The 15,389-nt window shown below is 40.4% G+C and overlaps 1 protein-coding gene across 14 annotated transcripts in view; it reads left to right on the forward strand.

The window, feature by feature from the left end:
• MARCHF8 (membrane associated ring-CH-type finger 8) overlaps nt 1-15,389 on the forward strand; it is a 129,166-nt gene that overhangs the window by 10,562 nt on the left and 103,215 nt on the right. For 10 of the 14 annotated variants that reach the window (XR_008307152.1, XM_053250037.1, XM_053250036.1 and 7 more), the window contains one exon: nt 5,567-5,616. The exons of 3 other annotated variants lie outside the window; for them this stretch is intronic. The gene's annotated coding sequence lies outside the window, so the exon portion shown is untranslated. Of the gene's footprint in view, nt 1-4,990; nt 5,294-5,566; nt 5,617-15,389 lie in introns of those variants that run through there. One more of the 14 variants, XM_053250040.1, reaches the window with a different exon arrangement.

Here is a 15,389-nt window from a genome sequence, read left to right on the forward strand (position 1 = left end):
CACTGACAGCAGTCGACTCAAAATATTTTGGCAGCTAAGGCAGAGAAACCAAAATAATGTGCATAATCTTCCCCAATATTAAAGGGCAATCTTGATATCTTTGACTGCCTCCTCTTTCTTTATTGGTAGAGCCAAGCAGCCAGAAGTTGAATAGAGCCAGACCAATTTACTATTTAAAAACTAAGCTATTCTATCCATCTCTGTCCTGTCAAAAGTGTATGCTGTCACTATCATACGTATGATCAAGATTATATATATATATATATATATATATTATCAAAGAGAAATGAAATTTTGCCTTCAGTGATAAATTGGTAATGGGATTGTTCTCTTGGTTCTCTTCACCAGAACAAAGATGGTAAAAGGCAATTTCTCAAGTATTCTATGCATTTAATGAATTTAATGAATTTCTATCCCACTCTTTGCTAAAATTCCTAGAAAAATTAATTAATCTCCCAGAAAATGAGGAAAAACTCTCCCATTGAAAATGGGGAATGATACCTCATAGAGCTAGGACAAGCATAGAGTCACAGAGATGTTAATATGCTTGCAAACTGGAAGCCGTTTTATTAGTATTCTATAAACATACTTGTTAACAGCTGTATATGGAGATGAGTGATAACAGACCTGATCAGTTCTGTTCTGCAAGCGCGTACACTCGCCCCTCTCTCTCTAAAACTGCAAAGGCAGTCAGTTAATAGAGGATTTAGGGAGATGGGATAGATGTAAAGTGTGCCATCAAGTTGGTGTCAACTCCTGGCAACCACAGAGCCCTGTGGTTGTGTTTGGTAGAATATAGGAGGGGTTTACCATTGCCATCTCCCATGCAGTATGAGATGATGCCTTTCAGCATCTTGCATCGGGCAGCATAGTCTGGGAAACATACCAGCGGGAATTCGAACAGGCAACCTCTGGTGTCATTTCCCTGCTGTGCCATTAGGTGACTGGGATAGATGTGCAAGGAGGAATCTAGACATAACTGCAAGGGACAAGTGAGAGAAATAGAAAGCAAAGCAAAAAATGCCCAGAACATATTCAGTTCTGTGAAAACATTCTGAGTGTACATTTCAAGGCTAAAGTTCAAGAAATACATGTTTGCCGATGAAGTTTTAAAGGAAGTCAGATATTTGGATGTGGAGATCACTGAAATGGTAGTCTAGCTTATAACAGCAGTAACAAATGTAGAGATTTTTTTCGTCTTTAGACTAATTCATTCTAAATTCAGAAATAATTTGGGAATTGGAATTGCATATTTTTTACTTTTTAAAAAAACTTTACATTTTTAACTTAAATAGTTAATACAATAATACATATGCTTGTTAAAGTTATTTTTTTAAACTAACCAGAAACTTAAGTATGTAGTACACTGCTCTGGGCTCCAAGGAATAGCGGGATATAAATATAAATATAATAATAATAATAATAATAATAATAATAATAATAATAAAACAATCTAATTAGTACAATTTAAAAGCCTGTTTGATGATGGTGGTTTTAGTGCATCGTGACAAAAATATCTTCCAAACATCCATGACCAAGAGCTGATTCACCTCCGAATGACTTCACAAGTATGCATCTGCTTTGGTACAAAATAAAATGACCAAATCACTATCCTGTTTTTTGATGAAATCTGAAAAACTCAGAATAAATAATTGCTTTCTACTGCATAGTGTATAAAGGTAAAGTGTGCCATCGAGTCGGTTTCGACTCCTTGCAACTACGGAGCCCTATGGTTGTCTTTGGTAGAATACAGGAGAGGTTTACCATTGCCTCCTCCCATGCAGTATGGGATGATGCCTTTCAGCATCTTCCTTTATCCATGCTGCCTGATATAGTCTGGGAAACATACAAGTGGGGATTCGACCTGGCAACCTCTGGCTCAAGTCATTTCCCCGCTGCACCATTAGGTGGTGCATAGTGTATACTTATTTTCTAAAAATGAAACCTATATCTATCTTTGAGTAGTGATGAATATGTATTAAGTCTATCACAGACAACAAGAATGCATTTTTACTAGAAAATTATGATTAAGTTGAAACTTTCTGACTAGTGATTGAAATTGGGTTTTAAATCATTCAACTGAGTCTTCCTGAGAAGTAATTTAAATAAAATCTGCCCTGTGTAATAGAACCAAAAATATGGTAGTTATCTGTTTTCTGTAGTATCAAACAAATGCAAGGACTTCAGAAGAGGCTGCAGAGGAAAATGTTCATAGCATTTTAGAATTGGAAGGAACCCTGGAGGTCTTCTATTTAGCCCAACCCTCCCTGTTCAGTGCAAGCAACTGCTACAATAGCCCTGAGAGGAAATACTTGTCCAGCCTAAATTTGCTTCCTTATTTCAACCTATTGGTTTTATCCTTTATTGCTCAAGAGAGCAGGACTAAAGTCTGCTCCCTCTGTGTGATTGCCCTTCAGATATATGAATACATTTATGTCTCCTGTTCCTTAGTCCTCTCTTCTCCACGTTAAACATAGCTCTTCTCCAGATTAAACATACTTAGGTCCTTCAACCATTCTTCATAAGACTTGGTTTTCCAACCCTTCACCATCTTAGTTGCTGCCCTCTAAACCCATTCCAGTTTATCAATGTCCTTTTAAAGATGCAGTGCCTAGTACAACACAGTATTCTAGGGGTGTGCAATTCGGATTTTCAGTGATTCGGTTCGGGACCCGAACCGAATCACCCCTGTTCTGTTTTGTGCCCGAATATGGGCCACCCGAATCACCCTTGATTCGGTTTGGATTTGGATTTAATCTGAATCTGAATCAATTCGGGGGTGAAAAAAGGGCCCAGGGGCAAAATTTTGGGGTGGGGTGGTAGTGCCCAATGGGTGGAAGCTACCACCCCAATTTCAGGGGGATTGGGCAAAGGGCTGATTTTTGGGGAATTTTTGAAGTTTTAGTGACTTTGGGGCAGTTCGGGGGCATAGCATGGGATCTGGGCAAAAAGAGTGGGGTGGGGTGGTAGTGCCTAATGGGTGGAGGCTACCACCCCAATTTCAGGGGGATTGGGCAGAGGGCTGATTTTTGGGGAATTTTTGAAGTTTTGGTGTCTTTGGGGCAGATTGGCGGCAGAAAGTGGATCTGCCCCAAAAGAGTGGGGTGGGCTGGTAGATAGTGTCTAATGGGTGGAGGCTACCACCCGTCCCCAATTTCAGAGTGATTGGGCAGAGGGCTGGATTTTGGTGAATTTCTGAGGTTTTTCTTCATATGGTGCAGTGTGCTAGATTGATATTCATAGTAAATGAGAGTGTGAAAAAGTGAAAGTGGGGTCATGAGAGTTCTTTAATTGAAAAAAATCTCATTTGCTATTCACACCTCAGAAATTTTTCTGAAGGGATGTTATTCCCTTATTTTCTGAGGTGTGAATTCTCATTCAATGATGGAGGTGAGCCTTTGAGGCTGGAGGTGGCCTATAGCCCTCTGACTAGTACCCGTTAATAGACCTGTCCTCCATGAAGTTATCCAAACCCTTCTTAAAGCCATCCAGATTGTTGGCTGTCACCACATCTTGTGGCAGAGAATTCCACAAGTTGGTTATGCGTTGTGTGAAAAAGAAACGTAAGATAGATACCAGCAACAGTCAGTGGAGGTACTGTGCTGGGGATGGATAGGACCAGTTACTCTCCCCCTGGTAAATAAAGAGAATCACCATGTTAAAAGGTGCCTCTTTGCCAAGTTAGCAGGGGTCATGATTCTTATGAACAGATATTTGGAGCACCTGCAGATGAATGAAAAGTACTGGCAGGCTTGGTGTGACCAAAAAACTCGGAGTGTTCTAAAAAATCTAAAAGAAAAATGAGGTCAACCCTCCCCCCCCCACTGCCCCCAGTTTTGTTGGAATGTTCATGACTCAGTGTGTATTTAATAGACAAGCAGGTGTAGGTGGAGCTAATGGAACTTATTTGGGTGGGGAAAGGAGGGTTGGTTTGGAAGGGGGGAAATTCCTCAGCCTGAAGTGTACTCCCTCAAGCGTGTCACAACATCTTCTGCTTCTGATAAGGAAAGGTGTCTACAACTCTTTCATTTTCTCGCCAGCCATTTTACAGCTTTGTGTTCTGAGGGGGAAGGGGTTGGATACATTTAAGCTCTTGATGTGTGTGTGTTGGGGGGGGGGCGGGTTTTAATCCCCACTCCTCAATAACATTAAAACTGTGTGTGAGAACTCCACTGAGAAATGGAGAGGGAAGTTGCACATGGAATCTGTTGATCTAATCAGTGTGTGCATGCATGCAGTTGCACAATAAGCTAGCATTGACTTTTAGAATGTTAGCCACAATCCCTTCTCTCCCTGCAACCTCGGCAAATACTGATGAAAGCATTAAATTGACTCCTTACTATTTTATGAAACTTTAGGGCTGGATGAAAAAGAACTGGGACCATTGTTCCCTCTAAGGCGTGTGGATGCGCTCACAAGTTTTTTGATGTCCGCTCAGCTAATTTTAGATCCTGCTAAGTTTGAATCAAAGGAGGCCCCATTCTGAATGTGCATGTGCACACACTGCCTTGGATCTGCCACTTATAACAAAACTCATTCCTCACACAGATGAAAAAAATTAGAGAGAACACTTACTGAAACTGAGCACCAATGTGCCACTTCCCCCCCAAAAACCCAGGAAATTGGGTGTGTGTGTGTGTGTGTATAATTTTGCATATGAAGTAAGACCCAACTTACAGTTAGGACTCCAGTCTTTGTTGCTAACTTTTGTTTTTTCATTATGCTCCATCCACCACAGCTCAAGTAACGCATGTGCACCAGCAACATATGGCAACTTTTTGTTGCGAATTCATATGTGTAATAATTTTGTATAGCAATATTTAACTGTTTAAATAACTTCATATACATTGGTGTATTCTTTACAGCAGCTCTGTGTGGAAGGGCTGCACAACTTTGGCCTGCCAGATGTTTTTACACTATAGCTCCCAGCAGCCAATAGTCAGGGGTTATGGGAGTTGTAGCTCAACATCTGCAGGAGGGCCAAAGTCTGACTTGTCCCCTTAGCTAAGCAAGGTCTGCCCTGCTTGCATATGAATGGGACACTACATGTGTGAGCACTGTAAGATATTCCCCTTAAGGGATGGAGCTGCTCTGGGAAAAGCATCCAGGTTCCAAGTTCCCTCCCTGGCATCTCCAAGATAGGGCTGAGAGAGATTTCTGCCTGCAATCTTGGAGAAGCCACTGCCAGCCTGTGTAGTACTGTGTACTCAGTACTTCGTACTGAGCTGGATGGACCAATGGTCTGATTCGGTATATGGCAGCTTCCTGTGTTGTTGGGCAGTCCTGCTATATGGTAAGTATTATTTGAGTGAGAATTTTTATTTAATATTTATGTTTAGCCTTTATTTTCCAGTAGGAAAAACTCAAGGCAACAATCAAACAAATTGTATAATACAAATTGATCAAATTGATCAAAATAGTGCATTGTAAGGGTTTCCTCTTTCAATTTCCTGCTGAGTTGATAGCTGTTAATAGTCTGGGTGGTAGGGGCAGATGGCTCAGGCACTTGTTTCCTCTCCCTCTTGTTGTGTTTACAAGCAGAGTTGTGTTTACTCTTACTTTGCAGGTGTGGAGCTGAAGCTGAGAACATGAATTGTCTAAGAATTCATGGCAGAGGTAAGATTAGAAACGGGGACTTCTTGAGCTGTACCTTGGTGTCTTAAAACTGTTAGAAGTGAGAATCTTCTATCTATATTATTTCATTTGGCTGGCCACTGTGGGGATGCATGTCTTCATGGTGGAACTCTCGCAACATGCTGCAAGAGTTCCTGGCATTGGGCAGGAGAACTCCGGCAGTCCAGTGGCAGACAAAACAGCCTGAGGAGGCGGCCTGGGCTGGCCGCGAGGAGGTGGGAGGCGGTGGAGTGGCCTGGCCCTGGCCTGCCCGGGTGAGGAGGAGAAGGAGGAGGCGGCGGCAGGACGGCCTGGTCCTGGCAAGAGGAGAGGAGGTGGCGGCGAGAGGAGAATGGACTGGGGCAGAAGGGAGGGCGGGAAGCAGAGTGGGGCAGAAGGCTTGTGGGGGAGTGTACTCGCAGGGAAACGTCTTCATTACTCTTCATTACTCATTACAGCAGGGGAGGTGGGTGGGGAAGAAAGGCACCGTGAGTGAAATGGAGAAGCAGGGAAAGTGGTGGGGAGGAGAAAGTGGCAGGGAAGAGAAGTGGCTGGTGGGAGAACTGGCGGCGGGAGAGGGATGGGCTGATCAGCAGAGCCGGTACCTGACTGCTCTGTCTTGCAGCAGGCTTCTTGGGCTATTGTGGAGGCTGATCGGTGGGCCCCAGTGTGGGGAGTGGAGGCTCCGTAGGGAGCAGCGTGGCCAGCTCAGTCAGTGTAAGGGCCAGATCGCTTGGCCCTGGCGCAGGCTTCTCATGGCGGTTTGGCTGATCCGGCTTTACTGCTCTCTTCTCAGCAAGCGGGAGTGCTGGAGTCTGTGGCAGTGGAATGGCTCATGTCGGAGTGGGCGTAGGTAGTGGCTCCCCGTTGCCTCACAGAATCAGTGAGGCATGGGTAACATCTCTGATGTTGGTGTTTTCCCGCAGCATCTCTCTGATCTCCTCAGGAGTAGGGGTAGGTGCTGCGGAGGCTTTTTGGCATACACCAAGTGGGAGACCATATATATAGACCACATAGACGGGCGGCGGGAGGAAGAGGATGGGAGAAGGAGGACAGAGTAATGAAGCAAGATCTGGCTAGGAGGAGAGTCAGCAGAGTAAGGAAGCAAGAGTACCAGTTGCAGGGGAGTAACAGCAGGAGGGAGGGCATGCCCTCAACTCCTGCCTGTGACTTCCAGCGGCATCTGGTGGGCCACTGTGCGAAACAGGATGCTGGACTAGATGGGCCTTGGACCTGATCCAGCAGGGCTGCTGTTATGTTCTTAAGATCTGGCTAGCAGAGGCACAGAACCCTAGGTTAATACCAGACACCTTGAGGAAGGAAGCCTGCGAACAAACACGCAATACCCCAAATTTGCTCCCTCCCTCACGCTCCCCCTTTTTCAGAATTAACTGTATTCTCCTCTGCGCTCCTCCGGACTTGCATGATGAGGAGGAGGATGGGCGGCAGGCGAAGCCCTGAGGAGGAGAGCAGACTGGGGCTGGGGGAAGAACAAAGGGGCACAGATGCTCTGTGCCTGGCATCTCTTCTCCTTCTCAGATTCTTTATTATATACTGTAGCACACAGATGCTCTGTACGGGTTCAGCTAGTTCTAAAGTATTGCTCTTTGCACCTCAGTAACTTCTTCTGACCACTGTCTTGGTCAGTTAGAGTTCAGTTGATGAAAGCTAGTGCCTGTTTATGTTGTCTCTGCTGGTACGTTTCTGGGAAACACCTGTATTGGGCAGCAGCAATATAGGAAGATGCTGAAAGGCATAATCTCATACTGTGTAGGAGATAGCAATAGTAAAACCCTCCTGTATTCTACCAAAGAAAGGTAGAATGTGGTATTTGGCCATGTGGCTTTGTGGTCACCAGGAGTCAACAACAACTCGACAACACAACTTTATTTTATGTCTCTCTTAGTATGTGATGTCTGAGTTTCTTAATCTTTATTTGTTGTTTTGTACTCAGCCTAATGTCTCCAGATAATCTCTTGGGCTGAACTTCTACCAGAGCATACTCTGCTGTGAGAGGGATCTTCAACGATGAGGGATCTTGACGAGGGATCTTCAACGATTGAGGAATCTTCAAGATGCAGGGATCTTCAACGTTGGCCCCCCAGATGTTCTTGGACTTCAACTCCCAGCATTCTCAGCTGTAGTGGCCTTTGGCTGGGGATTCTGGGAGTTGAAGTCCAAGAACATCTGGGGGCCCAATGTTGAGGATCTTTAATGTTTCTCCTCACACCACTCAACAAAAATACTGTGCTGCGCCAACTCTAAATTGTTCCCTAAAAAGTACTCTGTAATCTAATAAAGGTCTGAGGACCAGGGATGCCTGATTCTTAAGCTCATGGCATATTCAGAAAAATTTGCCTGTGGATTACAGAAAATTTCAAATTAACTTCACATCTATTGCACAGTGTAAACCGTGTACTGATGACAGCATGCAGGCCAGCATGGAATTATATGGGTTTGCTTTTTGCATTTCATGATCTTTAGCAGGTGAAAGAGATGATTATTTAAAATGCTGAATAGAGATGTAAAGGCCTGGAGGGGGTTGGGCAGAGGACTGAAACATGGAGGTGGGTAATATATATGAATTATGTGGTGTGTTTTGTTCAAAGTAGTACCATTTTCCAGTTTTTGAAATTTATTATTCAAATAATTGCAAATATAGGTGGGGTTGCCTCTGCGAACAGTTGAATTCTTAAGCTACTTAAGTGCATCTTCAGAATAGGAAAAGAGATTAAATGAACACTGAAAACATTGTCATATATCAAGTTTTACTATGCCTGGTTCAAGTCCAGGGATAGGTGACCTTGGACTGCTCAGCTTAACCTATATCATCATCATTATTATTATTTCTTGTTTGCACAGTCAAAAAGGTGTTATTGACTGGTTTGTTTTATCCAGACATTGCGTTCTTCACAAGGACTTGGGATGGCTGAATTTTATTACCAATGTTGTTGCTGTTATTATTATAGATATAGTCACAGAATATAGGCTGTTCCCAGTAAAGTTACTTTTTGTAATTGGCTGATGGTGATTTCTATGGCCCCTATGGTGTTGAGGTGCTCTTCAAGGTGTTTTGGAATTGCACCTTGGGCACCAATTACTACTGGGATTATTTTGTTCTTCTTCTGCCACAGCCTTTCAGTTTCAGTTTGTAGATCTTTGTATTTGGTGATTTTTTCCTATTTCTTTTTCTTCTATTCTGCTATCCCCTGGTATTGCTATGTCGATTATTTTAACTTATTTTTCTTTCTTCTTGACTACAATTATATCTGGTGTATTGTGTGGCAGATGTTTGTCTGTTTGTATTCGGAAGTCCCATAATATTTTTGCATCTTCGTTTTCTACAACTTCTTCAATTTTATGGTCCCACCAATCTTTGGCTACAGGTAGCTAGTATTTTTTGCAGATGTTCCAGTGTATCATCCCTGCTACCTTGTCATGCCTTTGTTTGTAGTTGGTCTGTGCGATCTTTTTACAACAGCTGATTAGGTGGTCCACTGTTTCATCTGCTTCTTTACAAAGGTGGCACTTGCTGGCTTTTGTGGATTTTTCGACTTTTGCTCTTATTGCATTTGTTCTTAGTGCCTGTTCTTGTGCAGCCAATATTAAACCCTCTGTTTCTTTCTTCAGGTTGCCATTCTTAAGCCATTGCCAGGTCTTGGGGATGTTTGATTTTTCCAGTTATATTGTGCAAATATTGACCATGCAGTGGCTTATTTTTCCATTTTTCTGCTCGGTTCTTGACTTGTTCGTTCTTGTAGGTCTACTTTGTTTCATTGGTGTTGAATAGTTTCTCGTTATTGACCATTTTAAGTGCGTCTTCTTCACTGTCCCTTATATATTCTTCAAGGCCTCTTTTCTCCTCCTCTACTGTTTGATGGACTTGCAGCATTCCTCTTCCACCTGAGCTGTGAGGGAGGTATATCCTATCTACATCACTGGGGTTTGCAGAGCATGATTGATGGTCATTATTTTCCTGGTCGTACAATCCTGGCATCTCTAGCTCTGCCAGGGTCCAGTCTATTAGTTAATAAGTGTTGCCTTACTTCATCTGCTATTATTCCGGATAATAATTTGAACATGGTTGGCAGGCAGGTTATCACTCTATAATTACTTGGAACTGCACTTTTGGTGGGTCTTTCATTTTCTTAAAAAACAAAGTTTGGGCATTATATGTTTACAGGAGACACATATTAGAAAATAAGACAGAAAATATTTGGTCAGTAACGCCTTGGAGCAAGAATTATTTTCCTCTGACAAGAAAAAAAAAGAGGGGTAGTGTTCTTTGTGAAGCAAAAATTTGAACTCAAACTGATTTTTAAAGATGAAGAAGGTAGGGTGCTAGCTTTGGAAATTATAGTTGCCGGAGTCAAAACGGTGATAACTGGAATTTATGCACCCAATGAAAAAAAAGTAGAGTTCTCTAAATATTTAGAACAGAAAATGGCTGAGTTATCAAATGCTAATTTAGTCTTACTAGGAGATTTTAATGGGGTCGTCTCTACAACTTTGGATAGAAAATCGGACATGTCTGAAAGCACTTTGGAAGGCGGGTTACCAAAAGCCTTTCTTGATTTAGCAGAACATATGGATCTGTATTATTTGTGGAGAATTAAAAATACAAATGCAAAGGAGTATACCTATTTCTCTGAAAGATACAAATCCCATTCAAGGATAGACATGGTCTGGACATCCAAATCCATTACGTTGTGTATGAAAAGAATGGCTATTTTGCCCAGAACTTTTTCAGATCATAATGCAATTTGCTTTACATGGAAGAAGACGGGATCAGTATCCTTTTGTTGGAGACTGAATGAATACTTGTTGAAAAAAGCGGAAATTGTGGAGAAAGCCAAAAGGAAGTTGAAGGATTATTTCGAATTGAACTTAAACCAAGGAATGGACAATAAAACAGTTTGGGATGCAGGAAAAGCAGTTATTGGAGGCTTTTTTATACAACAGAACGCATACCTTAAAAAACAAAGAGGATTGAAAAAAGAGGGATTACTGATGGAGATTTCAAAAAAAGAAAGGGAACTCCTATGGACTAAGGACAAGCAGAAGATTATTCAAGCCATTAAAATGCTTCAGCAACAGCTTTCTATGTTGCTATTAAATGAAATTGAATGGAACTTAAAATATGTGAAGCAAAAGACATTTGAATTTGCAAACAAACCAGGCAAGATATTGGCTTGGAAAATTAGAAGTGAGAAAAAGAATAAGCACATATCCAAGATATCAACAAAAAATGGGCTTTCCTACGATGAAAGAGAAATAAAAAGGGAATTCTTCAGATATTACTCTGAATTATATAAAGGAAACAAAGTAGAAGATATAAAAATTGATAAGTTTCTGAAGACACAAAATATTCCACAACTTTCCAAGGATCACATAGAAATTATGAATGCACCGATATCAACAATGGAAATAACGGAAGTAATAAGCCAAAGCAAAGCCAATAAAGTGCCAGGGCCTGATAGTTTACCAGCTTCGTACTACAAGTTGTTTAAAGATCAATTATTACAGCATTTGCAATGAATGATATTTTGCAAAAAGGAAATAATAATGGAAGTATGCTAACACTGCAGTAATCCCAAAACCAGATCAAGATTCATTGCAAGTTAAGAATAACAGGCTCAATGTTAAATAATGATTATAAACTTTTTGCTGCCATTTTGGCAAGGAGAATAAAGGTTGTACTAAGAGCTTTCTTTCATGAAGATCAAGCAGGCTTTTTGCCAAAAAGGCAATTAAGAAACAATGTGAGAACAGTCCTGAATGTATTGGAGTATTACGAAAAATACAGTGATAAACAGATAGCTATGATCTTTCTGGATGCAGAGAAAGCATTTGATAATGTCTCATGGCAGTTTATGTGGAGGCTACTGGATGCAATGGGAGTTGGTAATAATTTTATTGGGGCCATTAAGACAATATTTTTGGAACAATATGCTAAAATTATTATAAATGGGGAACTATCTTCATATTATCTATCAGATAATTGTAAAATACAAAAAGGAACTAGACAAGTTTGTCCACTTTCCCCATTACTTTTTATATTAGTTCTGGAAGTGTTTTGTAGAAATGTTAGAGAAGATGAACAAATACAAGGCCCGAAAGTATGGAAACAGGAGTATAAACTTAGAGCCTTTGTGGATGATATGGTGTTTTTTCTAGAAAATCCATTAGAGATGATCGGAAGGCTCTTGGAAAAAATAGAACAATTTGGCCAATTGGCTAGGTTTTATATAAATAAGAGTAAAACAAAGGTGTTGACAAAAAATATGGACCAGAAATCCAATGATAGACTTTATGAAATAAGCAAACTGAAAGTGGAGAAGAAAATTAAATACTTGGGTGTCTGGTTGACAAACAAAAATTCTTTGTTGTTTTCAAATAATTATATCAAAATTTTGAAGATGGACTAGAATGAACCTATCTTTAATGGTAAGAATTTCAGTTGTGAAGATGAATGTTCTACCTAAAATGTTGTTTCTTTTCCAGACTATTCCTATAATTAATACATTAACCTGTTTCAAGCAATGGCAAAAGGACATAACCAAATTTGTTTGGCAAGGGAAAAGGCCAAGAATTAAACTTAAAAATTTAACTGATGCTAAAGAAAGAGGTGGTCTTACCCTGCCGGATTTAAGGTTGTATTTTGATGCTGCTTGTTTGACGTGGTTAAAAGAATGGATAACATTAAGAAAGCCCAGAATACTTGATCTGGAAGGATTTGATAGAAGGTTTGGATGGCATTCATATCTGTGGTACGATAAAAGTAAAGTGCATACAGACTTTCTTAATCACTATGTAAGAAGGAGTCTAATGGGAGTGTGAGTAAAATATAAAAAATGGCTGGAATCTACAACTCTATTATGGGTATCCCCGATTGAAGCTTTGGCACGTAAAGAGATAAATATGCAACCTGAATGGGGTACCTATAGGGACTTGTTATGTTTTCAAGAGAGGGGCTGTCAATTAAAAAACCTAATCGAAGTACAAAATTTGGTAAATAACTGGTTTCAGTATCAGCTAAATGAAATTTATATGAAGGATCTTAAAGTTGGATTTGAGGATTAGATGTTGAGATTTGAGAAGGAATTGTGTGAATGATGAAAAATTAGTCTCTAAGATGTTGCTTTTGGAGGAGACAAGAGATAAAGTGGTTAAAACGACTATGATAAAATGGGCTCAAGATGTGGGCCATAATATAGAGATGGCAGCTTGGGAAAAATTATGGAAAACTGATTTAAAGTTCACTGCATGTTATACTTTAAAAGAAAATTATTATAAGACGATGTACTGGTGGTATTTGACACCAAAAAATTTAGCATTAATGTATAAAAATGTTCCAAACAAATGTTGGAAATGTGGACAATGGGAAGGAACCTTTTTTCATATGTGGTAGTCATGCGGGAAGGCAAAGGCCTTTTGGGATATGATATATAATGAGTTGAATTTTTTTTAAAAAAAATGACATTTCCCAAGAGGCCAGAATCCTTCTTGCTGGGAATAACTCAAGGAGGGTTCTCTAGAAGAAACTTAACTTTTTTAATGTATGCAACCACGGCGGCTAGAATAGTATATGCGCAGAAATGGAAAGACAATAAAATGCCCTCAAACAAGATTTGGTTGATAAAGATTTTGGAATACGCTGAGATGGCAAAATTTACAGCACTCATAAGGGATGAAAACTTGGAATGTTTCAAAGAAGACTGGAAGCCATTCTTACTTTACTTAAAGAACTATTTTCCCAATATGGACATTTCAGCAGGGTTTGAAATTTAGTAACAACAGCAGGTTGGGTAGGGCAAAATCGAGTTTGCAATGTGGAGTATATGTGTTTTGAATTATTATAGCAATGGTAGATTTGTACTGCAGACTGGTAAGCGGTAAGTCAATATTTACTTAATTAAATGTAATTGGATTGTTAAGATATTTTTAAAACAAAAAAATTTTAAAAATGCATTATGAAATGAGTTTTCCCAGTTGTTAACCATTGTTTACTCACCTCCTTGCAAAATGTGATTGAACTGTTTTGATAGTTGTTTATGAAGGCTTGTTAGGTGTTTAAGCCAAAAATCACGCATTTCATCATCACCTGTGCAGTCCAATTTTTATTTTTCTTTGCTCTTTCACTTATTAATTCTGGTGTTGTTATTAGATCTTAATTTGTTGGTTACATTTTTCAACCTCTTTTACTCAACCTGCTTTTTTATTATAATCTATTAGATTGTCCCATAATTTTTCCCAGAATTGCACTGTTTCTTCTTTATTTGGTATTTCTATGTTTCTTGCAGTTTCTCCTTCTATGCTTTGGTAGAAAAGTTCCTGATTTGACTGGAATTGGAGATTCTGCCTGTGTTTTGTAATTCTGGCTTCGCATCTGCTAATCTTCTTTGACACTGCTGTTATTTGCTGCTTTATTATTACCAGGACTTCTCTCACTTTCCTTGAATCTAGAAGGTATTTTTGGATGAGCTACTGTTTGGTGTTTTCATTTGTCAGCTTCTTGTCTTTCATATTTTTCAGTTTACTAACATCTGATCTAAGCCTGACCATTTTGTTTTCTAATCTTCCTTTTAGGTGATGTACTACTTTCTTTTTTAACAGGTCCACTGATCTTATATCCGAGCTCTTGTGTTGTTGCTGCACTGTACATTAGTTGGTTTGTTTCTTGCAAATTATTGGTTGTTGTTTCTGCAAGTGCAGCATTTACATCTTTCAATGCCTGAGCAAGTTGTTTTTTGGCAACTGTTTTAAGAGCTTGAAGTCAAACCTTGGTGGTTGTTTAGTTCATGTGCTCAGTTATTTTTTGCTTTAGTTCTTGTTGCCTTTCTGTTAAATGGCATTCAGGTTTTTGAGGTGAAAGCAAAGGGGAGGTTGCATGGTTTTGATTGTGAAACAGTTCAGCAACAGTGGCATCCTCTATTTCAGACACCACCTCCACCTGCTCCTCAGCAACTGCTTCAGTTGGTGGTAATTCTTCTTCCAAAGAGCCTGTGTTGCTCTTTGCAGTTCTTCCAGTTCCACTTCTGTGAATACTTTATTTCTTATTATGAATCTTCTCTGGTCTGCTAGCCTTTGTTCTGTTATTTCTGTATCTGGATGCTTCTCTTTCCAAATTTGGTACATTCTTTTTAAATAGCCTCTTCTAGTTGGACTAGACTTGTAATAGCAGATCATTATTTCCTTGTTGGCATTTTTGGTATATTTTTTTCCGGTTAAGTGACGTTTCTTCCAGTAACCCTGCAGTCTCCAGCCCTGGTTGCGCAACTGAAGATCCTGAGTCCTGTAGCCCACTTGCCACCAGATGTCCAGGGACTCCAGCACCTGGCGCAGTCCTTGTTGACCCGGGTGACGACCAATCCGGTATAGATTTATTAAAGTTACATCTCACCATATTGTTGATGGGAGAGGCACCCTTAGTCTGGCTCCTCTGAGACCTGTCCGGTATGGTTGGACCTCTGGCATAGCTCTCACCTTCCAACAGAGCACACAAGCCCCACAACCACGCCAAGGTAGTGCCTCACTGGGGGATGATGACGATGATTCGATTTTTTCCTTCCCCCCCCCCCTTTTTATTTAATGTTTTAAAACATTTTATATATTGCAACAACATGCCCAAATTGCCCCCCACCCCCATCCCTCTCCCCCCCCAAAGAAAGAAGAGGAAGAGGAAAGAAAGAAAGAAAAAACAGAAGAGGAAAAAAGGAAGAGAAGCAGGGAGAATCACCATTTAGGGATGTGCGAAACGTTTCGGATACAGAATG

This window comes from Hemicordylus capensis, chromosome 4, assembly GCF_027244095.1.
Source record: "Hemicordylus capensis ecotype Gifberg chromosome 4, rHemCap1.1.pri, whole genome shotgun sequence".
In the NCBI taxonomy this organism is placed as follows: domain Eukaryota; kingdom Metazoa; phylum Chordata; class Lepidosauria; order Squamata; family Cordylidae; genus Hemicordylus; species Hemicordylus capensis.